General features: G+C 44.0%; 1 protein-coding gene across 31 annotated transcripts in view; it reads right to left on the reverse strand.

Moving 5' to 3' along the window:
* The window catches only part of MAGI1 (membrane associated guanylate kinase, WW and PDZ domain containing 1), a 736,174-nt gene that overhangs the window by 430,248 nt on the left and 280,071 nt on the right, over positions 1-25,855 (reverse strand). The gene's annotated exons all lie outside the window — the stretch shown is intronic.

Genomic DNA, 25,855 nt, shown 5'->3' on the forward strand with positions numbered 1-25,855 from the left:
CATCAGGGAAAAAAAATAATAGTTGACCTCCTTTAATCAGTATCTCCATATTAGAAACTCTTTAGAAAGATTAACAAGACAACAGAAGATATTGAGGATTGTGAAAGGGGGGAAAGAGCCATTATGTTACATACTGTCGAGAAACAAAAGAACTGCGACAATGAAGGGAAGGGAAAAGTAAAATAAAAGACTGATCTTCAAGGAACGGAAAAGGAAAGATTCTGTAAAATGTTTGTAGATTGACAGATGAGAAAACAGTTCTCCAGTCCTATTGCAAAGACAGCTTGGAGGCGATATAAAATATTTAAAACAAATGCTAATAGTGTACAAGTTGTCAAAAGGCACTGCAAGATTTAATACAAAAACAATAGAAAGGATATATATAGTTATATTCCAATTATTTTCACTTGGTTAAAAAGATGGCCTCAGTGAACGACAGGGCACTGATTTCCAATATGAAGTTTTTAAAGTTTTTCCACTTTTGGACAAACAATTAATGTTTGTACAGCAGAAGAAGCATGTAGAAGTAGTTAGTGAAATTGTAGGTGACATCATTAACAGTTCAGCTATGTTTATAGAGCCCTGTGGCGCAGAGTGTTAAAGCTGCAGTACTGCAGTCCTAAGCTCTGCTCACGACCTGAGTTGATCCCCGGCAGAAGCTGGGTTTTCAGGTAGCCGGCTCGAGGTTGGCTCAGCCTTCCATCCTTCCAAGGTGAGTAAAATGAGTACCCAGCTTGCTGGGGGAAAGTGTAGATGACTGGGGAAGACAATGACAAACCACTCTGTAAAAAGTCTGCTATGAAAACATTGTGAAAGCAACGTCACCCCAGAGACAGAAACAACTGGTGCTTGCTCAGGGGACCTTTCCTTTCCTATGTTTATAAAGACATTCAAAGAAAGGAAGCAGAAAACTGATTCATCTGGAAGATACTGGCTTCCTTGTATTCATTATATGAAGAGATTTAAACATGAATGAAAATGAGAATGTACGTTATCTATTGTAATGAGTGACTATATTCTGCTATGGCATATATATTTTTCTTTCTTTGCCTTTTTAAACTGATAATTGTATGATAAGATCCCATGAAGAGTATGAGTTTTAAATGGCAATATAAAAAAACTACTTTTAATTAAAAACTTAGAAAGATAGCTCAAAACAAAAATGTCGACAAATGGTACTCTTTGATACCAATCTAGCCCAGCACAAACTGGTTCTCTCTTGCAATTTAATGCATCTACTTCCTCTCTGAGGCATAAGCTTTTAATATGGGGTGCAAGTATGACTTCGGTGTTGGCTCCAATGAGTCATTTGTGTATGTATAATCTAAGGCAGAAAGCCTATAATGAGAAGACTATCACTTCAGCAAGCAGAATATTGACTATTACCATCTTGGTAGAAATCAATGCTCACCTCTCCTTCAAGTTCAAGAAACCATTTGACAAAATAAAAAAGAACTTCCATTAATTCCCATTTCTGCTATCTTTCTGGACCACAGATTCCTTAATGCCTGAATGGTTCAAAAGTTCAAGAGAAACTCTGTAATGTCTACCTGAATCACTCCAATGTTTCATTTAAGCCACAAATAAAAGCTAACTCTTTCTTTGCTCAACCATGTGGACTGGATGAGCATGGTCTCAGGGAAATAAATACACAGATACATGGGGCTTTTTTTTTAAGCAGGAACACAGTTCCGGCTGGCTTGGTCAGAGGGTGTGGCCTAACATGCAAATCTATCATCTGTCTATCTATGAGTGAGGGAGGATTGCACAGGATCTTGTATGCATCTCTGTGTCTACATAATTGAAATTAATAAGTAGTGACCACATGTGAATGAAGCAGTGTTTGAGTCCCACCCCAATAGTTCTGTGAAGTGTCTCAGTGAGGGGTATACACACACAAGCTTTATGCCCAAAGAACTTAAAAAGAGAGTTGATTCGAGCAGGAACTAAAGGCATGGTCCTGCTCCCCCTGCCCTTCTACATGTTCTGTTCACACCATTCCAAACCTCAGAGAGGGTTCAATGTACACAGAGAAAACTAAGAGTATATGCAGTCCAACTAGTTTATTTTTTGCACCCTACAGATCAGGGGTGTCAAACTCATTTGCTATGAGGGCTGGATCTGACATAAATGAGACCTTGTCGGGCTAGGTCGGGCCATGTGTGTACCTATTTAAGATTAGGTAGCAGAGATATAAACTTTTAAAAGGATACAAACAAACACAAAGATTTTTTAAAAACCTTAAAACATCAGCACTCGGTCTTAAAGCTGCTTTTTTCATATTTCTCCCATGGGATCCAGGGAACTAGGCAAAGGATGCTGTGGCTTTCCCTCACTCTTCTGGGGTACCAGGAGGGGGAGGAGCCTCAGTCAATGGAGAAAAGCGAGGTTTTGCTCTGTAACTCTTGTGTGATAGAGCAAGCCTTGCAGAGCAAGCTGAGATGCAGAAGGAAGTAAGAGAGAGGGAGAAGGAAGCAGACAAGAGCCAGTTGTTTGTGGATCTGATAGAAGCCCTCTGAGGGCTTGATTTGGCCCCTGGGCTGCATGTTTGACACCCCTGCAAAATCATTTCCTATTTCCAGTTATTTAATAAGCCGTTCATAAAAACAAGGAAAAAAATCTTGAAGTATTTTACCATAAGCTTCTTTTCACTGTGAAAAGTCAACATTTTTTCCAAACTGTGCTCTGTACTCAATGGCTAAAAAAAAAAAAAATCACAAGATTCCCATTCCCCTTGGTGACTTAATTATTGTTTCATTCCTTCGCCTTCAAATTTTGCCTTCAAATTATTTAATATCCCACCTTTTCAGTTTGGGATAAGAGCATTTTAAATAAAAGCATTCTCCATTTATTTTCATCAGCAATGTCACCAGCAACATTGCCATGGATGACAAATATTGTTTTGACAACCAGCCAAACACGAATCAGCACACTTAAGAAAAGAAAAAAGATGTACATGCTTCTGTGAGCAATGATTACTGGGAATAAGATAAGCTTTATTTAAAGATAAGTCCATAAGTGTTCAAAAGCAGAAGTGTTAGGCTTTCCCATTCTCTAGGGATGACAATCACAGTTTTTTAATTAAGTCTTACTAATCCTCCAGCAGAGAGATTCAACATTTTTAATTTATCTGGAAATGGGAGATGTTATTTGAATATAAAATTAAGCACTCACAATCAAGGTGGAGTTTAGGAATGACTAAATAATCATCTATCCTGTAAATAAACAAACATTTAGCTCTCATGGCCAACATGAATAGGAGCATCAATATGTCTGCATTAGTCTTTAATGTCAGGAACCTCTCTCCCATGGTAGTCATGCTATGCACTAAGAATCTCTATGACTCTGCTATGATTTGATGGAAGGACTGTGGCTTGGTGGTAAAACATCTGCTTGACATGCAGAAGGTTGATGGCGTCTCCATTTAAAAAAAAAGGAGGAGGGGGAATCAGGAGTAGCTAATATAGGCAATGCTGACCCTGATGCACAAAGGGTCTAATTCAGGGGTGGCCAACAGTAGCTCTCCAGATGTTTTTTTGCCTACAACTCCCATCAGCCCCAGCCATTGGCAATGCTGGCTGGGGCTGATGGGAGTTGTAGGCAAAACACATCTGGAGAGCTACCGTTGGCCACCCCTGGTCTAATTCAGAATAAGGCAGCTTCGTATGTATATAATTCCACAATTGAGCAGATACAGAGAGAGCCATATTATTTTATTTATGTCATTTATACCCTGCCTGTCTCCTCAAATAGCAGCCTACATCATTCTCCTCTCCTCCGTTTTATCTTCACAATAACCCTCAGAGGAAAGTTAGGCTGAGATTATGTGACCGGTCCAAGGTCACCCAGTGAGCTCCCCTGGAAGAACGGGGATCGGAACCTGGATCTCCCAGATTCTAATCCAACACTTTAACCAATACACCACACTTCCTCATGATAATTCATCTGTATGTGTATTGCTAATGATGATATAGATCTCACTTTCCAGTACTCTCTGATTTCAAGAACCCTACCATACATTGCTTCTAGGCTTTTCACCTATAAACCTTCTATATTTTTTAAAAGTAAGCTACCCATATGCATATAAAAATATGCATAACAGTTTTGGAAAATCAGTCTACTTTCCTTGGTTCATAGAGTTTATGAACCACAGTTATGGAAAATGCCTGGCCAAATTGCGCAAAACAGCAAACATTGAAAGATAATCACGTATTAAGACCTACAATCACATCTCCCAAAATAAATTTGTCCAATGAAGTCTGCAGACCTTTTCTTTGATGTCATTTCACAAAGGTTGCAAAACTTTCCTTGTTGTTCTTTGCAAATTTGATTAATCACTTGGCAATTTCTCTTTCTGGGCTTGTTACTTGACTTTCATTGATACAACTGATTTTTAATGCAGTAGGGTATTGCAGAATTTTGTTGATTCTTGCAAACTGCTTTAAACATCCAGACACACATGCCTTAAATAGACACAAATAGTTCAACAAAGGGCTTTTCAGGCACTGTTGAAATGAAAATCAATATGGCCAAAGCACTGCAACCCAGTTTGTTATAGAAATCATGCTGTGTTACCATGGAGGAGAGAAAAGCTAGCAAAGTTATGACAGTCTGGGATAAGGGAAATGGTACTTATTGATCAAAATGGACTGCAACTTTCCTCCTTGTTTCCATAGCACATTCAGAACTTCATTATGCTTGACCTGGACACATCCCTTTTCATGCATGACCTGCCATTTGACTCATCTTTTCTGCCCTTTTCTTGCTCAGAACCCTGATTATTTTCTGGACCTCTTTCTTTACTTTCTCTGTATCATGACAGAATTTCTAATGCACACCCACAGGCTACTACTATGGCATGATTCTTTAGATACTAGAACAGGGGTGTTGAACTCATTTGTTATGAGGGACGAATCAGCATAAATGAGACCTTGATGGGCTAAGCCATGTTGGGTTGGGCCAGGCCATGTGTGTACCTATTTATGATTAGGTAGCAGAGATATAAACTTTATAAAGCACACAAACAAACACAAAGATTTTTTTAAAAACCTTAAAACATTAGCACTTGGTCTTAACGGTGCTTTCTTTGTATTTCTGCCATGGGATCCAAGGGACTGGGCAAAGGAAGCTCTGGCTCTTTCCTTCCTTCCCCAGGAGACCAAAAGAGGGAGGAGCCTCAGCCAATAGAAGGAAGAGTGGCCTGGCTCAGTAGCTCTGCTATGCAAATGAGAGAGCCCGGCAAAGCAAGCTCTCCCTCCCCCATTTCCATCCCAAGGGAGGAGCCTCAACCAATGGAGAAAATAGAGGTTTTGAGAGGTTTTGCTCTGTAGCTTCTGTGTAATTGAGCAAGCCTGGCAAAGCAAGCTGTTATGCAGAAGGAAGCAAGAGAGAGGGAGAAGGAAGCAAATGACAGCCAGTTGCTTGGGGGCCTGATAGGAGCCCTTCGGAGGCCTGATTCGGCCCTTAGGCCACATGTTTGACACCCCTGTCATAGAGTATAATGGAGTACCCAGCAGACATTTCCCTCCCTCTCACTTTTTGATGACTTTGAAGTGGGGGGAGAGCCTCCACACTGGGGGATCGCCTGAGGTCTGGCAATCCTACATGCTTAAGCCTGATCTGTGAATCTCCACAATTATAAATTACTAGGAGTAAGGCCCGTTGTGAAGAAAAATACAACGGGCTCTAGAAGGAGGCTCTGGGTGAGTACCCACCACCCTAGCTGTCTTCCCACCCACCTAAGTAAAGGCACTGACTCCCCCCACCACCACCTCAAGGAGAGCTGGTCTCTGCCATCTAGAGAGCAATTGTAAATCTGAGTGATCTCTAGTGGTTCCCCAGAAGGAAATGGCATTGTACCTGTCTGAGGTCCTATCCCTCCTCAAACCCCACCCTCTCCAGGCCCAACCCTTTAAATCTCCAGGAATTTGCTAACCTGGAGTTGACAATCTATCTTCTTCACTTTTTCTGCCCCTCTGACTTCAGGATCCATCACTTTCCCCCTTCCTGCAGCCTCTCCATAGGAAAATGACAATCTTTCTTCAAAGTGAGGGAGGAGGACCAAAGGAGTTTACATCATTTTCCTCTCCCCCCTTGCAAAGGAGAGCCAGTTTGGTGTTGTGGTTAAGTGTGCGGACTCTTATCTGGGAGAACCGGGTTTGATTCCCCACTCCTCCATTTGCACCTGCTAGCATGGCCTTGGGTCAGCCATAGCTCTGGCAGAGGTTGTCTTTGAAAGGGCAGCTGCTGTGAGAGCCCTCTCCAGCCCCACCCACCTCACAGGGTGTCTTTTGTGGGGGAGGATGGTAAAGGAGATTTTGAGCCGCTCTGAGACTCTTCGGAGTGGAGGGAGGGATATAAATCCAATATCATGAACTGAACAACAATCTTGTGAGGTAGGTTAGGCTGGAAGTCTGTGACTGGACCAAAATCACCCAGTCAGCTTCCACATAAAGAACCTGGGTCTGGCAAATCCCACTCCTATGTCACAGTGGCTGTCATAGGGTGGCTTCTGCTGAAGACTAGCAAGCAGCCAGGTGTAGGGTAGATAACCCCCAGGTACAGCCATCCCTTTATATGCCCCTCTGACTTCAGGTTTCCATCACTTTCCCCCTTCCCTAATATCTCTACATCAGGAAAATACAGTCTTTCTTCACAGTGTTGGGGAGACCAAAGCAGCTTACATCATTCTCCTCTCCCCTCTTAGATCTGAACAACAACCCTGTGGGGCAGGTTAGTCTGGTCCAAAATCAACCAGTCACCTTCCACAGAAAGGTGTCTGGCAGACCTCGCTCTGATGCCCTGACTCCTATGTCCTCCTCAAACTCCACCACAGAATCACCAAGAATTTCCCACCAACATGGAAAGGTACCACGAAAGGCCTCTAGGTGAGTGTCCCCTCCAGCCTTGCTGTCTTCCCACCCACCCAAGTAAAGGCATTAATTCCCACAGACACCCCTCAAGGGGAGGTAGTGTTTGCCATATGGAATTTCCTAACCTGGTGTTGGCAACCAGGCAGGAGAAAGAAAAACAGACAGAATGAACTAAAAGACTGAAAGACAGAGATACAGAGAAAGAATGAGAGAAAGAACAGAAGGGGGAGGCAGAAAAAAGAGGGGGAGAAGGAGTGAGAGAAAGAGAAATGAGAAGAAGGAAGATAGACAGGGCCCTGAGGAGAGACAGCAGTGATCAGTAAGCTCCCAGCAGAGAACTCCCTCAGAGGTCAGTGGCCTTCTGCTGGGGTTCTTGCCTGACAGGGCTGGCAGTGGACGGGGGAGAGCAGAATCAGCCAATGGCATAGCAGAGATGGACTGTGAGCCAATCCTGCAAGAATGTGGGGAAGGCTGCAATAGGCGGGTGACAGAGAGAATACCTAATGGTAGTGAGAAGTGGTGACAGACAGAGTGCCAGCTAATACTTGGTGCAGTACGGTCCCAGTGACCGCAACGAATCAAAATGCTGGAAATTACCACCATGGCTTTGGTTTTATGACTAAATAATAGCTATATCAACAGAGAAAAGGATATATAACTATTCTAAGCCCATCCTTCCACTACACCCACCCCTTACAAATCTCATTATAACTGGAACAGTGATCTGCTCATCATACTGGGTGTCTGCTAAGTATAAATTCACAAGTTGTTTTCTGGTTGTGTTTAATGGGTAAATTCACAAGCTTATTTTTGAATAAACGCCTGCACAATTGACAATGTATAAACAAAATGCAGCCTTGTAGGTTGCTAATGGCTCATTGCCAGCTCTGGGTTGGGAAATATCTGGAGATTTTGGGGGTTAGAGCCTGGAGAGGGAGGGGTTTGGGGAGGGGCAGGACCTCAGAAGGGTATAATGCCACATGGTCCACCTTCCAAATAGCCATCTTTTCCAGGACAACTGATCTCTATCACCTGAAAAGGAGCTGTAATGTTGGGGGGTCTCCAGGCCCCACCTGGAGGTTGGCAACCCAATGTATAACCCTTATAGCCTTATAGCCCATGAATATTCAATCATGCAAATGAGATTCTGCACAGAATCATTTACAATGACCAGAAAAGAGGCCAATGTGAAAGCCGAAAGGGTCTCTCCATCATGCCACATTTTATTTCCAATTATAGCTACAGCATGATGATGCTTTAAGAGACACCCATATTAAATATCTGCAGCAATAAAATGACCCCACTGGCTGCATTAAGTGGTACAACAATATTTTGCTAATAACCCAGGAAGGTTATGCCTCTCAACTGTCACAGGTTTATACGGCAAGCATCTATAATGCAGAACGCTAGAGAAGATTACATTTGGAACATACTTCTTAGGAAAAAAAGTTAACCAAATTTACGTTTTATCCCAACACCCTGATAATTATTTGAGCAATGCTGGCTCCCTCTTAGTCTTGCTCCCTCTTTTGCATCAGCAGAGGGGTCAGAAATGAGCCTCCACCATGTTCGGTAATGAGCCACTCCTCTCCCACTGTAAGCACTGCAGGCACAAACAGACCTTCATTCCCTAAATACTTGCACAATTTTAGGGTTTCCAATAAAAACAAAAACATAAATGCACAGTCATAGGTATTGCCAAGACTGAATAAGTATTTTGGCGCACACACACAAAAAGCAAGGTGTCACAAAGCTGAACTGAATCAGATCCATTTTGCAGCTGGATATGCATGAAATGTAATTTAACATAATAGAGCAAAGGTTCAGCTATTCAATTAGCTTCACTTTGAAGAGTGGAGGAGAAAGCATTGGTGAACTTCTGCTTAGCCTGCCATTTCCTTTCATCTTCCATAAAATATTGTCAAACCACCACCACCACCCAAATATTACAGTTTATATGTGTGGGTCAAAACAGCCCTGTCAATGAAGCATTCTTTGTGGCCTATCTAGACACCAACTCAGGTTGTGATAAATGGGATGAGAGAACTACTTTAAATTTCTGGATGTGGAGAACAGAATCTTGGGGAGAATGAGATTGTCACCACACACACATACACACACTATAGGTAAAAGGAACACAAAGCAGCATGCTGAAGTATTAAAAATATTAGCATTCACAGCTATTTCACTTTGCAGCAAATAGAGACTAGTGCTCTTAAAAGAACTCATGTTAATTCAAAGCCAGTCTGCATTTTACAACTGACAGACGGTCCAGGTTGATGCTGGGCCACTATTCCCCCATAGCAGTTACAACTTCCACTTGCTAATTATAGTGCCTCCAAGAATAAGTTCAAACATTTATGCAGGCATGGAATATCACCACCTGAAAGATTTATGAAGATATGAAGCTATTTTGTATCAAATTCAAAGCACTGCTCCACACAGCATACTATTGCTTGCTCTGACTATCAACAGTGAAGGCTGGCAGAAGGCACTACATGATGTTTTTAACCATTAAAGCCATTTTGTGTCTAAAGAACCTGCACCCTCTTATATCAATAAGGTTAACAACCTTCAGGTGGCAGCTGGAGATCTCCTGGGATTACAACAGATCTCCAGATGACAGAGATCATTTCACCTGGAGAAAACGACCACTTTGGAAGGTGGACTCTATGGCATTATACCTCACTGAAGTCCCTCTTCTCCCCACATCTCACCCTCCTCAAGCTACCCCCCAAAATCTTTAGGGCCGTTTTCGCACTAGCGTTTACTCCGGCGTAGCACCCCATTTACCTCCGGATCTTTTCCTGGTTTTCGCACCTGTTGCTCCGGCGCTGCATCTTGCTCCGGTGCTGCAGGGGTTTCACGCCGGAGTATCTAGATCCACCTCCTTCCGGAGTTTTTGAAAACCTCCGGATCCACACCGGATCCACTCCTCGGAGTTTGCTGTGGGAAATCCATCCACGCCAGATCGACTGCTTTGTGGGCGTCACCCTCTCCCTTTCCGTCCTCCCACCCCATCCACCCCCTTGGCCAATCATCAGCCGTTCGCGGCGCTTCCCAAAAGTGCCCGCACGGCCATTTTTTTTTAAACTTCATCTTTCTTGCGTAATAGCGATATTTCGAAATTAACAAATAGAAAAAAAAAACCCTCCTGAAGCGGCGGGTATGTGAGGTTGCTTTTCCGCTGTTGCGTTATTTCGCAACTTCGAAATTGCATTATACATTATACATTGTTGGGGGGGGGGGAATCTAGTGCCGGCGTGGGCCAAAGCGTTCATGTGTGTGTGTTTTAAAAAGGCAATGCCTCCCTCAGCTGTGCCACCAGCATTTCTGGACCTGCACAAAATCGCCATGTATAAAATGGGAAGTTGGAGTCCTGCATTCTCCTCCCTGGCTACATTCCGCTCAGTTAGAAAAGACGCGAGCTCGCTCTTCACACGCGCCACAGAAGGGGAAGGAGAGAATGGGGCGGGGGGGGGGAGCTCTGGCAGCAGGAGTCAGTCAGGTCCCCGTTGCAGCTGCAAGCGCCAGCCGGGGAGGGGGAAGAGCGCGGAGGAAATCCCAGCTTCACCACCCGGGAGGGAGCGAGGCTGGGAAAGGAAGAAGCTGCCACCTACACACACACACACACGCAACTCTGGAATTTGTGTTGGGGGGGGGGGAATCTAGTGCTGGGATTCTCCACTGTGAATGCTTCTGTTAATACATAAAGGGCTGTGGAGGATACTACAGCTGCAGCCACTCCATAAGCAGAAGCGGCACACGTGATGTGGTTTACGTTGTTACGTTGTTACGCAATTAGACTTGCGCTTAAAAAAAAATGATTGACAGGGCATCGAACTCAAGTCGATGCTAGTGCAAAAACAATTTGAGCCGGGGCTTCATGGAAAGCGACTCCACTAAAGAGGCAATGTGCGAAAACGAGGAAAATGATCCGGACATAATTGCGCCGAGGAATAAGGGGAGCAAACGCTAAGTGCGAAAACAACCTAGGTGTTTCCCAACCTGGAGCTGGCAATCCTACATATCAATATGCCCAAGTTTTAAGATCTGGTTGTGATACCTTTCTGAGGGAACTTGAATTGTCTGATTTTAGTTTGGCAGGGACTCACAGGAGGGCTTTTTCAGCTGCTTATGCTCTAGTCTGATGCTCTCAAGTCACACCACCTGCTTTTGAGTGCTCCCTTAAGAACATAAGAAGAGCCCTGCAGGATCAGACTGATAGCCTATCTAGTCCAAGTGTGGCCAAACCTGCTTATCATGAGAGCCACACAGAATAAACATCAGATGTTTGAGAGCCACACAGAATAAACATCAGATGTTTGAGAGCTGCAAATAGATGGGGAAAGGGAGAGATGTAAAGAAAGCAATTTGAACTTTAAATGCATTCTCCAAGCCGGCCAATGGGGCAGTGGGGGCCTTGAGAGCCACACAATTTGTGTAAACAACCCACATGTGGCTCCTGAGTCACAGTTTGGCCACCTCTGATCTAGTCCAACATCCTGTCTTTCACAGTTACTCTGGATGGCCAACAACAGAGCCTTACTCCTAGACGATAAGACAAAAAGCCTGTTTATCTCTCAGAAAGTCTCCTCTGGATAATTTGGCATGAATGCAATGTTGGTGGTGAAGTAATTACAACCTATCTGCAAAGATACACTATAATGCATATTTTATCTTAGCCAGTGTTTCAACCAAATCTCAGGGAACACAAATGGTCACTACTCCATTCAATCATTCCAAGGCCCTCCTCAAACAAAAATGTATTGAGCATTACCCAAAAGGTCTACATTGGTAAAACCAGGTTTCCTACCTGTAACTGATGATCTTCGAGTGGTCATCTGTGCATTCACACTCATGGGATGAAGTGCCAGCACCGATCCTCAATCAGTAACTCCAAAGTCCGGGATTTTTCGCTGACCCCGGTAGGTATGAGCGACAGCCCCAGTGGGTACGAATATCCTGCCAGTTCCTTCCTGCTGCCACCTATCAAGAATGCCATGACCGGCAACAGAGGGAAAGGAGGGCGGGTAGTGTGAATGCACAGATGACCACTCAAAGTTCATCAGTTACAGGTAGGAAACCTGTTTATCGTCTTCATGGTCTCTGTGTTTCACACTCATGGGAGATTAGCAAACTAGGCTTACCTTGAGGAGGGAGCAGGCGGTTATGCAGAAGTAGTGGCTTGAAGGACCAGGGAATCCAGCTGTGCTCTGCAACGCTTCCGGACATCCATTGCGCCACATAGGAGACAAATAGATTGGGATCCTTCCTGAAAGGCTTGGTACGATGAACAAAAAACAACAACGCCCTCTTAACATCCAAGGCGTGCAGACGTCTCTTTTCTGCCGAAGAAGGCGAAGGGTAAAAAGTAGGCAAAAATACTTTCAAATTAAGGTAGAAACTAGACACCACCTTAGGGCGGAACAAGATGTCCGGGGTCAAGGACACCCCATTGTCTTGAAAAAAAATGTATGGAGCATCACATCGCAGAGCCACGAGCTCACCTGCCCTCCTGGCTGTACTGATGGCCACTAAGAAGGCAGTCTTCCAGGCTAGAAGATGCAACAGGCAGGTAGCCAAGGGTTCAAAAGGCTGCCTGGAGAGTCGATCCAGGACAAGCGACAGATCCCAAGCAGGAGGAGGAACCTTAGACGGCGGGTGAAGCCGCAGAAGATCCTTCAACAAACGTTTTGTATGCTGGTGGGTAAAAACCGAAGTGCCATCCACAGGGTCGTGATGAGCCGAGATGGCAGCCAGATATACTTGAACCAAAGAATGATTCAGTCCAGGATCAACAAGAGAAAAAACTCAAACACAAGCTCAAGACCAGCAGAATGTGCATTGATACCCTTGTTTTGCAGAAAAGACAGGAACTTGGACCACTTTCCTGCATAGGAGCGGCGAGTTGACAGCTTTCTACTATTCAACATGACATGTTGCACTCTGTCAGAGAATTCTAAAACTTGACCCTCCAAGCCATCAGTTTGAGGTGAGGGATGTAATGGTGAAACAGGCGGCTGCCCTGAGCCAAAAGGAAATCTGGTTCCTACAGGAACTTGTGGTGACACCCCCCTGCCATGGCTAGGAGAACAGGAAACCAAGTCTGTCGAGGCCACCAAGGAGTAACTAGGATACACCCAGACGCTCCTGGGTCAATCTGTGGAGCACTCTGGTGAGAAGAGGCAAGGGTGGAAACAGGCAGAGGAACTTGTCCACCCATGGAAACAGGAGACAATCCCCTAGGGATCTTGGATCTGTCGCTCCCCTGGAACAGAATTGTTCGCACTTCCAATTGTTCACCATAGCAAACACATCTATTCTGGGATGACCCCACTCCCGGAACAGAGGTTCGAGGTATCTCCAGTTCAGTTCCCATTCGTGTTGTTTCACCAAGAGCATTCCCTCCCTCTGAGCCTTCTTGGCCAAAGTGCGCTTATCCTCAGGCAGAGAAACCAGGAGCGGTGAAAGCTGCTCCCATAGGGAATACTGGTACCTCGCCAAAAATGCAGAATAATTAGAAATCTTGATCCCCAGAGTGCCTGCAGAATAGAAGCGCCTGCCAAATCCTCTTCCCCTCTTTATCTGGAGGTGAGGCATGGGTTTTCTTAGCCTTAGAGGAGGACGACACTACTACGGATATGATCCATGCGCTTGGACGAGATAGGGGTTGAGGCAGGCTTGGAGAAAGGGTCTTTGATGGCTTGCAAGATGACCTTGGTAATGGGAAGGGCTACTGCTGTTGAAGTGTCCTTCTGCATAATGTCAAAGACTGTATCATCAATGACCGGTTGAGGCTGGACCACAGGCAAAGACAAGGAATTTGCCATCCTTTTAATGAGTTCCCCATAGGACTTCAAATCCTCCGAAGGAGAGATTGGAAGGTCCTCGGCTATTCTAGATTCTGGGGATGATCCCTCCTGATGGCCCGATTGCTCTTCCCCATCGTCATCGGAGGTCAATGGCGAAGACAATATGCTCTCAGCTAATGGTAGACCTGGGGCATCAATGGCAATCCTAGTCGAGGAAGTTTTCTTGACGTTGGGACCACTGGAGCGTACCAGCTTCCTAACCAACCTCGGGTTCGAAGTTGGCATCGATGCCTCTCGGCGACCTGGTGGAGAGTGTGCTGAGACTCTAGAGCGGTGCGAAGCCACTGAGTGCTGATCCCAATCGGGGTTCTGAGGAGGGTACCACGGATATGAAGAATGGTAAGGGTAGCCACCAAACGGGTAAACCCACGGCTGCAGGTCCAAGTTGAGCAAAGGATGAGGACATCTAAAAGGGTTCGAAGGCTCCCCGAATCTCTCGGGCTGGATCAAGGGCATCTTTGGTGTTGAGCGGTCCCTCGGCTGAAACCTCTACGTCCAATGCCAAGCTAGTATTGCCACCCTCCTTCGAGACTGCCGACCGTTCTATCAGGTCAACCTCCTGGTTGGAGCCAGAGAGGGAGGTCTGTGGAACATCCATCAGACCCGAGGGGCTCTTCGGTCGAATTGGAGAAGCAAGGATTTTCTCTGGAAGCTCCCCTGAAATGATTGCTGGGTCCTTTGGTGGCAGAGAAGGGGCCTGCCTGTCTTGGCACCTCTTTTTCTCCTTGTGCTTCCTAGGCTCAGCAGAGCGTGAGTCCCGGGCCCCTTTGGCCTTCTGGGCCGGGATCGATGGTTCCGAATGGGATGTTGAGCCTGCACGCTTGTGGGAGCGGTCAACTCCCTGGAATGATTGGCTCAACAACAAGACTGGAACCAATATCGATGCTGGGGTGGCCATCGAAGTGCTTGTCGATGCCTATGTCGACATCTGTGATGCAAGAGCCGATTTCACCAGCGCCGCCAAAACTCTCACCACTTGGTTTTTCCTGGTCTATTTGAAAAATGTTGAACAGTGATGGCAGGATTCCACCCGATGACCTTTGCCAAGGCACAGCAGGCAAAGAGAATGTCCGTCTGAAGGAGGGATCTTGCTCCTACACTTAAGGCACCATTAAAAAAAACCCCAACGCTTTTCCACAGACAGGGATGGCAGGAGAAGGGGGGGAACCCCGAAGGGGTGAAACAACTAACCAATAGTCTCATATATATATATATATATATATATATATATATATATATATATATATATATATATACACACACACACACACACAAACAAGAACAAGGAGAAAAAATGAAGGAACGAAGAGAACCCGGAGAAGGAAAAAAGTAATAACTACCGACCGGAGTGATGAAAAACAAGTCTATCCGACGTGGTGGTAAAGAAGGAACTGGCAGGATATTCGTGCCCACCAGGTGGGCATGTGCACTTGGGCTGTCGCGCATGCCTACCGGGGTCGGGCAGCGAAAAATTCCGGACTTTGGAATTACCGATCGGGGATCGGCGCTGGCACTTTATCCCATGAGTGTGAAACACAGAGACCACGCAGAAGATCTTCCATTTCTTCCCTTGCATTAGTGTAAAAGTCTCTTTACCTAATAATAGAATAAGTCAAATACTGAATGAGTCAGCCAGTTACCAAGAGTGACAAACTTAGAACCAATACAAAATTTTGGCCTACATGATATTACCTCTTGGGGACCTATTTATGCCTCTGGAGTGATTTGATGGGAAAGATAAACATACTTCACACTCTATAAAGTAGTCAGCTGGAAAAGGTATGTTACAACACTTAATGCACCCATTAACTAAAGGAAAAATTCAAAGGTTGGCTGCAAGGTATTAGAATGGGAATGTCATTTCCACACTCTACTCAACAGGCTTTGGGCAAATGGGGAAGCTTTCTGTTGCACACCAAATGTAACTGGATCAATCTGACAGGACTTAAAATGGCTTTTGAAAGACCAGAATTTATGCCAATGTCTGGTTGTGGTAACTGGATAGATGGAGGCCAATAAACAGAAGCCCAATCCAGGCAAGAATGAGGTCTTATTAGTCAATGACAGTGCTAATCAGGGACTGAATTAGCCTTTTTAAAAACATTTGAATTATTAAAAAGCAGGAGACTTAGAATCGCTTCATGGCAGCCATGAAGGCAGTAGAAAAGATTCTTAAGTGTAGGGATGTGTCACTGGTGACCAAGTTCAAGTTAATTCATACCATAGTACTCCCCACTGCTAAATATGGGTATGAGAGTTGGACAATGACAAAAACTGACAGGAAGAAAGCTGATTCCTTTGAAATGTGACATTGGAGGAGAGTCTTACTGATACTGTGGGTCACCCAGGACTATTTTTGAGCAGGAACACACAGGAACACAGTTCCAACTGACTTGACATCAGGGGGCATGGCTTAATATGCAAATGAGTTCTTGCTGGACCTGTGTGCAATAATGGTGCCATCAGGGGGTGTGGCCTAATATGCAAATGTGTTCCTACTGTGTTTTTTCTACCAAAAAACTGCCTTGGGGCCACCAAAAAGACTCAAAAGAGGGTTTTAGATCAAATCAAGCTTGAACTGTCCCTAGAAGTTAAGATGACTAAACTGAGGCTATCATACTGTGATTGCATTTTAAGAAGACCAGAATCACTGAAAAAAGACAATTAGGTTACGAAAAGTTGAGGGCAGCAGGAAAAGAGGAAGACCCAACATGAGATGGATTGACTCAATCAAGGAAGCCATGGCCCTCTGTTTGCAAGACATGAGCAAGGCTGTTAACAATAGTATGTTTTGGAAGGCATTAATTCATAGGATTGCCATAAATTGGGAAGTGACTTGATGGCACTTTACACACACACACACACACACACACAAACACCCCCCTGCCCTGTTAAAGGAACTATTTCACAGGTTAGAGCTACTATTATGCCTATTGCTGCTCACAGATACTCAGGTCACATCAATGGTATTTGATGCCTTTTAACCAGCTTTAGTTGGTTCACAGAAGGCACAGATAGTATAACAGCGAATACTGATTGAAGGCACTTCTTGCTATGAACATTTGTGTGTTAATCAGCAGGAGTGCCTGGGAAGAGCCAGTTTCTGCTTTCCAGCCTCTGGATGAGTCTCTTGAGAGAAGGTAAATTTGTCATTCTGTAACATCTGTGTGCATGTGTGTTTTAACATTTTAAGCCATTTTGATGCTACACTGAGCAAAAAAGAGGGATAATCTTAGGTGTAGTGGTTAAGTGCACAGACTCTTATCTGGGAGAACTGGGTTTGATTCCCCACTCCTCCACCTGCAGCTGCTGGAATGGCCTTAGGTCAGCCATAGCTCTTGTAGAAGTTGTCCTTGAAAGAGCAGCTGCTGTAAGAGCTCTCTCAGTCCCACTTACCTCACAGGGTGTCTGTTGTGGCGGGGGGGGAGGTAAAGGAGATTGTGACCACTCTGAGATTCAGAGGGAAGGACAGGATATAAATCCAATATCAGAATAATTTTCTTCTTCTACTACTTTCATATATGCTGAATAATGCACTTTCAATCCACTTTGCAACTGGATTTTACTGTGTGAAATAGCAAAACACACTTGCAAATGACTGCAAAAAAAAAAGTGAATTGAAAGTGCATTATTCAGCTTATATGAAAATTCCCCATAATGCATCCACATGCTGCAGACCTGATCATAAAGCAATATTACAACAGTCCACCATTTAATACATGGGCCACAGTCCTGTAACATTTCCAACTTGTTTGAATTAAGTTTCAAGCTACTAGTTCTCATTAAACCCTTTATAGACTTGAAGTTGTTGAAGTCATATCCCATTCTGCCTAGATTACGTGAAAAAGAGAAAGCATTGTCCGTCATCTGTCCACTGAGAATACTTCTCTTCAAATCTCTTCAAATCTCTTCAAATATGAGCCCACCCCACCTTTGCTTTATTTACTGAGTTCTGCTGTTTAATTGTATTTTATTAATTTATTGCTTTATTTTAACTGGTTTTATTAAGCTGTAATCCACCCTGAGCCCACTTGGGAAAGGGCAGAATATAAACCCACCAATAAAATAAAAATAATAAAATAAAATCTCTGGATCATTTTATTCATGTATACATTGAACAGCACCTGACAACAGAACTGAACCTCTACAGAATCCAAAAGCATAAATGCCTCAATCCCCAACACCACAAATGCCTGGCAGATAGAACTGCTAATGCCAAAGGTGTCCAGCTCCAGTCCCAGACTCATACTCTGGGAAGATTCCATTATTCACTGGCACAGAAAATACTCAAGTTGCCTAAATTAACAGGCTCATATTCCTCCCATCTCTCTCCAAGCAAAGGACCCACCTGGATGACTGAACTCATATTGAAATGTGTCTTGATAATCCAATGTCACATAGGAATGTCTGAAGTTGAGCCCGGGGCTGTAGCCAGGATTTGGTGGTTTGGTGGGGACCACAGCAAGATTTGTTGGTTGGGGGGAGGGCCCAGGGGGCCACCCAGTTTGGTGGTCATGGGCTCTCGGCACTGTAAGCTGCCTTGAGTTCCACAAACTAAGCCCCCTTCGCCTGGGCAGTCACAGCAGCTCTCCTCCCCCCAACCCTTTCTTATGTGCCCCTCTCAGAGAGACAGAGACCTCTTGGCTCTCCCCCCCCCCCCGCACCTTTGCTGTGCACGCTGTATTAGGGAAGGGGGGAGAAAAAAGCAAAAAGACCAGCAGCAATGATACTTGTTCACAGTGATGGTGAGCAAAGGGGACAGATTTGGAGCCTTCCGATGGAGGGGCCATAGAGTTGGAGGGGGGGGTTGAAAGGATGGGCCTGGCTCCTCCCAGGCCCCCCTGTAGCTATGGGCCTGGTTGAGCCACTGAAGTGGGGGTAGCATTGTTCCCTTTTCTTTAATTTAGATTTTTTTTTTAATGCTGCCACAGCAGGAACCTGCCAGAGGTTAATTATTCATCAAAATCCAGATTTAGGAAATCTCATGCCATCTCTTCAGAATCCAGCTGAAGGTAGCTGCCCTTTTGAAGCCCCATGCTCAATAGTCCCTCTACCTGCTAACCTAGAAATTTTGAATACTTTTCCAGTGACAGGAAAGCACTGCCTTTCATTCCTAATAGCAGGCAGCTTGGCATCTACAAAAAGTGTCACCACACCCTTCCCAGAATTTCTTCAAAAACCCTCTTGGCCCGTAGTAACGGGGAGGGGAGACATGAGAAGGCACAGCCCCTCCACCCAACCCCCCCTTTGAACCTTTATGGCCCCTCCTTTCCCTGGCCCCCACTTTCTCCGCCACTTTTCTCCCCGTGGCTCTGGCGGCCTCCCTCCATGTGGTACCTCCCCCTCCCTCCCTCCCTCCCACCCAGCCACCCACTCAGTGAAACTGTAAAGAGCAGGCTCTTGGGGCTCTTGCAAGGCACCCCCTGCCCCCGCCAATCACGTGATCGGCTGGAAAAGCTGCACCGAAGCTGGTGGTTCCTACGTCAGCTTTCCGATGCGATCAGCAAGTTCAGTACTGGCCACCCGACCTGAAGCTTTACAATAAACTGTCTCTTTTTTCCCCATACTGAACAATTTTCATTTATTTCTTAAGAATGTGTATATAAGCTATATAGGTTGGCAACCATAGGAAAAACTGAGTAAACTGAATTGCATACTTCTACCAATGATCTATAGTCTCTAGGTTACTACTTCTTCCTTTTACCTTTACAAAAACAAGTCTTTTTCCATCTTAATTCTTAAAACCATTTGAGGGCAAAAAATAAGGAACTATAAAAGTCAGGATAAGATTAGGTTGCAGGATACTCTATCTATTTCCATAGAATGCCTGATCTGTATTTTGTATTCCTTTTTGCTTCAGAATATATGCAACAAACAAGCTGAATGGTTACAGCAAGATATTAATTCCAGTTGCTGGGCATTATATTCAGAGCATACTGCTGTGTGCAAAAGAAGAGAGGCTATTTTGGGAACCGTGATAATAAATTAATGCCTTAAAGTGCCAACAAAGTGTTTCCATAACGGGAACCAAACTGTTCAATCAGTGCATCAATATGAATGCAAACATAAAATACATAAATAACTGCTTTTTAGGAAAACTGCAGTGCAAAGAAAGGGGGAATAAAAGGTATAAGAAAGAGGCAAGCAAACTGACCAAGAGACAGAATCTAGGGAAGACGGATAATTAAAAATAATCAAAACAAAATCTACAAAGAAGAAATCAAAATAACTATAATTGTTGTGATTTGTTTTCTTCATCTTCACCAACAGTCCTGTGCTATGGAGAAGCATTATTCTATTTTTTTTTTTCTGGAATACGGGACAGAGGCTAGGCAATAATTGCTTAGATATGGCTAAATTCGAATCCAAGCCCAACCGACATTCTTCCCAGTGAGCCACTGGGAAGCCTAATGATGGAAAATCCAGATACATAAACAGCTGGACTAATTAATAATAGATCATGGTATCCCACATTTACTTATGTAACTTAAAAATCTGTCTCTGTTTCAAGCTGCATTGGCTCAGGGGAGACACAGTGGATCATGACACAGTAAGACAAACAGAACATTTGCTGGTTTTCTCCAATCTAATATTGATCATGCACCTTCCTTTAAGAGACCTGGGGGGAGGGGGGGAGAGATTTTTAAATGAACTATTCCCCACCCCACCCTCCATCCCCAGAAGCATCAAAGCTGCAGCTATCACCATGGAAACTAGCTTCAGAATAGCCACTTTTTTTTTTAAAGAAAGGACGGAAGGAAGATTCAGAATACTCTTCCATAGCTAGTACACTGCCACCCACTGGGTACTTGGATAAGAATGCATTAGAGTGCAAAGTGAGCATGTTTCACACAAACATTTTTACTCATTACAAATGTCTGAAGTTTGGGGCTTAAAAAATACACATTCAGAATGCCATAACGGTTCTGGAGTTATTTAGTAAAAACTTTTATTTTATTAAACCACACATTTGCAATATTCAAAGGCAAAGCTTACTAGCTACTCTACCTTTATCTGCCTTCAAGTCATCATAGTCTAGAAAGTTTAACAAGCAGTGCACTAAAGCAACACAGTGGTTTGACCCAGACTCCACACTGATTCTACTTTTTTAAAAAAATTACTTTTGTGGAGGTGATAAAAAAAACGGTGAACTGTTTTGGTTCGTTTTTTTGTGACAGAATGACAAAACAAGATCAAAAACCAGAGTCAAGTAAGTTTGCAAACTGGCTTTTGAGGCTTGGTGGGGCATTTGATCTAACAAAGATATGGCTCTTTCAGTAGAGAACCCACAGATATTTCCTCTGCCCCCCCGAAACACCCACTCCAACCACTCCATGAAAACAAATCATGTGACTCGCTGTTAATATTTTTATCATTTACTTTATTTATATCCGACCTTTCACCCCCAGGGTTATTTGAGGTAGGTTAGGCTACCCATGTGTGACTGGCCCAAGGTCGCCCAGCAAGCTTCCATGGCAGCAAGGGGATTCAAATTCCTAGGTCCCAGTCTGACACTTTAACCACTACATCATGCTGCATATGTTAATCATTGGTCCCCTCTATACCATACATTTCTCTCACATTTCCTCACCTTTCCAGCAAGGAGGTCAGAAAAGAGAACACGTCCTACTTCCTCATTTTACATTTGCATTGATCCCTGTGAAACAAGGACAGCAACTGGCTCAAGCTCACACTCCCCCCTTCTCTTCCTGAAATAATGAGAATGCTGGATTTATTGTGGAACATCAGCAGCCTCCTGACCAGCTCCCCAAGTCCATAAGATAACCAGAACTTCCACAGTTTTGACTCCCCATGCCGGTCAGAAACCCTAGCTATTATTGTGCCTCCAGAGTTCACAGCACCTATAGGACAGGAGTGTTCAGTGGATAGAAGACAATGGCAATCAAACAATTCCACACCACGGATCAGATTCTGAAATCCAGTGAGTAGAAACCATATTTCAGCATTGTGTCTGAAGTGAGTCACAGTTCCACATGGTAAAACAACTGCCTTACTGAGAGATAGCAAAGATGGTCACCCTTGTGATTGTGGCATGAGCATGCGTGGGATTTATATATACAGTATGTCACAGAAGTGAGTACATCCCCTCACATTTTGTAAATATTTAAATATATCCTTTCATGTGACAACAGTGAAGAAATGATAATTGGCTACAATGTAAAGTAGTGAGTCTACAGCTTGTATAACAGTGTAAATGTGCTGTCCCCTCAAAGTTATGCAACACACAGCCATTAATGTCTAAATTGCTGGCAACAAAAGTGGGTATACCCCTAAGTGATAATGTCCAAATGGGGCCCAAGTAGCCGTTTTCCCTCCCTGGTGTCATGTGACTCGTTAGAGGTAAAAGGTATCAGCGTCATATCCAGAGGTTGGCTTTGGGAAATAGACGTATGAGTGCTGCCAGCATTGCTACAGAGGTTGAAGGGGTGGGGTGGGGTCAGCCTGTCAGTGCTCAGACCATACGCCGCATGCTGCATCAATTTGGTCTGCAGGACTGTCATCCCAGAAGGAAGCCTCTTCTAAAGATGATGCACAAGAAAGCCCACAAACGGTTTGCTGCAGACAAGCAGACTAAGAAAATGGATTTCTGGAACCATGTCCTGTGGTCCAATGAGACCAAGATAAACTTATTTGGTTCAGATGGTGCCAAGCGTGTGTACCGGCAACTAGGTGAGGCGTACAAAGACAAATTTGTCTTACCTACAGTCAAGCATGGTGGTGGGAATGTCATGGTCTGGGGCTGCATGAGTGTGGTCGGAACTGGGGAGCTACAGTTCATTGAGCGAACCATGAATGCCAACATGTACTGTGACATACTGAAGCAGAGCATGATCCCCTCCCTTTGGAGACTGGGCCGCAGGGCAGTATTCCAACATGATAACGACCCCAAACACACCTCTAAAACGACCATTGCTTTGCTAAAGAAGTTGAGTGCAAAGGTGATGGACTGGCCAAGGCATCCTGAAATGGAAGGTGGAGGTACACAAGGTCTCTAGCATCCACCAGCTACGTGATGACATTGTGGAGGAGTGGAAGAGAACTCCAGTGGCAATCTGTGAAGCTCTGGTGAACTCTATGGCCAAGAGAGTTAATGAAGTGCTGGAAAATAATGGTGGCCACACAAAATATTGACACTTTGGGCCCCATTTGGAAGGTAGCAAATGTCACCCCCATCTTTAAAAAGGGTTCCAGAGGAGATCCGGGAAATTACAGGCCAGTAAGTCTGACTTCAATACCAGGAAAGTTGGTAGAAAGCATTATCAAGGACAGAATGAGTAGGCACATTGATGAACACTGGGCTATTGAGGAAGACGCAGCATGGGTTCTGTAAGGGAAAATCTTGCCTCACTAACCTTTTACAGTTCTCTGAGGGGGTGAACAAACATGTGGACAAAGGAGACCCAGTAGATGTTGTTTACCTTGACTTCCAGAAAGCTTTTGATAAAGTTCCTCACTAAAGGCTCCTTAGAAAGCTCGAGAGTCATGGAGTAAAAGGACAAGTACTCTTGTGGATCAAAAACTGGCTAATTAATAAGAAGCAGAGAGAGAGTATAAATGGGCAGTCTTCACAGTGGAGGACAGTAAGCAGTGGGATGCCGCAGGGCTCAGTACTGGGTCCCATGCTCTTTAACTTGTTCCTAAATGATTTGGAGTTGGGAGTGAGCAGTGAAGTGGCCAAGTTTGCAGATGACACTAAATTGTTCAGGGTGGTGAGAACCAGAGAGGATTGTGAGGCACTCCAAAGGGATCTGTTGAGGCTGAGTGAGTGGGCGTCAACATGGCAGATGAGGTTCAATGTGGCCAAGTGCAAAGTAATGCACATTGGGGCCAAGAATCCCAGATACAAATACAAGTTGATGGGGTGTGAACTGACAGAGACTGACCAAGAGAGAGATCTTGGGGTCGTGGTAGATAACTCACTGAAAATGTCAAGACAGTGTGCAATTGCAATAAAAAGGGCCAACACCATGCTGGGAATTATTAGGAAGGGAATTGAAAACAAATTTGCCAGTATCATAATGCCCCTGTATAAATCGATGGTACAGTCTCATTTGGAATACTGTGTGCAATTCTGGTCACCGCACCTCAAAAAGGATATTATAGCATTGGAAAAAGTCCAGAAAAGGGCAACTAGAATGATTAAAGGTTTGGAACACTTTCCCTATGAAGAAAGGTTAAAACGCTTGGGGTTCTTTAGCTTGGAGAAACGTCGACTGCGGGGTGATATGATAGAGGTTTACTGTCAGCCAAAATGCCCTCAAAACGAGGTTGGGAATTGTCTGGTGGGCACCTGGCTCACTCAGGATCTTTTTACCTGTGTATACAAGATTCCACGTCCAGAAAAGTAATGCTTAAAATATTAGGGACTCTAATTAAGTAAAAACAATTAAAATTTATTAAGGAAAATATAGGCTTCTATACAAGATACAATATTCATAAATCATTCATACAGTCCTAGGAAAGATAGATAGATGATAGATGATAGACAGACAGGCAGACAGACAGACAAACAGACAGACAGATAAATAGAGGAACACATAGGGGGAGGGACGGTGGCTCAGTGGCAGAGCATCTGCTTGGTAAGCAGAAGGTCCCAGGTTCAATCCCTGGCATCTCCAAAAAAGGGTCCAGGCAAATAGGTGTGAAAAACCTCAGCTTGAGACCCTGGAGAGCCGCTGCTGGTCTGAGAAGACAATACTGACTTTGATGGACCAAGGGTCTGATTCAGTATAAGGCAGCTTCATATGTTCATATGTTCACATAGGTTAACAAACAGGGTGATATTTACCCATCGTAGTCTTCAAGGAAGGCTCCAATGGCGACGAGCGAGGAAGTGGGAAATTTTTTTGGTCACTGTGTAACACAGAGTGTTGGACTGGATGGGCCATTGGCCTGATCCAACATGGCTTCTCTTATGTTCTTATTATCACTTAGGGGTGTACTTTTGTTGCCATCAGTTTAGACATTAATGGCTGTGCGTTGCGTAATTTTGAGGGAACAACACATTTACACTGTTATATAAGCTGTAGACTCACTACATTGTAGCCAATTGTCATTTCTTCAGTGTTGTCACATGAAAAGATATTCAAATATTTACAAAATGTGAGGGGGTTTACTCACTTGTGTGACATACTGTATCTTGCAACAAAAGAAAAACATGCCCATGAAATTTCACCATGTTAAAAAATGCCTACAGTTGTCAAAATGCCCACAGATTGTCAAAGAGCATAACAAGGGCTTTTTTGATAGAAAAAGCCCAGCAGGAACTAATTTGCATATTAGGCCATACCCCCTGATGCAAAGCCACCAGAACTGCATTCCTGCTCAAAAAAGGCCCTGAGCATAACAAACATTGTCCACCTCCCAGAAAATTCATCTAATAAATGTATCTCTCTAGCTCTTGGAAGAATGTGTTAGCTTAGTCAAAGCTACTTTCAAAACTCAATTAAGGCAATCTGTAGTTAATGGGGCTCTGTTCCTTCATCATGGGCCACAGTAGTCATTTTTAACTGCCATTAACAGACTTATAATCAACTGAAGATCAGACTCATCAACCACATTTTTCAAGAAACACAGTCTAATTAATTTAGGATCTGAAGGGACTAGACACCCAGTCATCTCACTACACAGAGGACTTCATTCCAATGTCTGAATTCAAGAACGAGAACAAAACACATGGGATAAGCATAAGACAGGACTGACAAAACCCACAGAGATTTGTTTGTTTGTTTTTAATTTCCGTTAATGCATATGAGTTTCACCTTGTTCAAGACCAATTCTTGTAAAAAAATTTGCTAGATTTCATTGTTTTCCCTGCCTGACACAACCCAAGAGAATACATTTTAATTCGTTGGTTAATTACACAAAATATCTATAATATTATAAATGAAAGCATCATTCCAAGATTTCCTGCTGTTTACTGAATGAAGCACATGAAATCAACAAAACCTAAGAAACCCTGCAGAACAGAGCAAAAGTTTATTATGGATCAGAGCAGTCAGGTTAGAACGGATAAAAAAGAAGTACTTCTTCACCCAAATGGTGATTAACACATGGAATTCACTGCCACAGGAGGTGGCGGCAGCT

This window comes from Heteronotia binoei, chromosome 5, assembly GCF_032191835.1.
Source record: "Heteronotia binoei isolate CCM8104 ecotype False Entrance Well chromosome 5, APGP_CSIRO_Hbin_v1, whole genome shotgun sequence".
NCBI classification, from domain to species: Eukaryota; Metazoa; Chordata; class Lepidosauria; order Squamata; family Gekkonidae; genus Heteronotia; species Heteronotia binoei.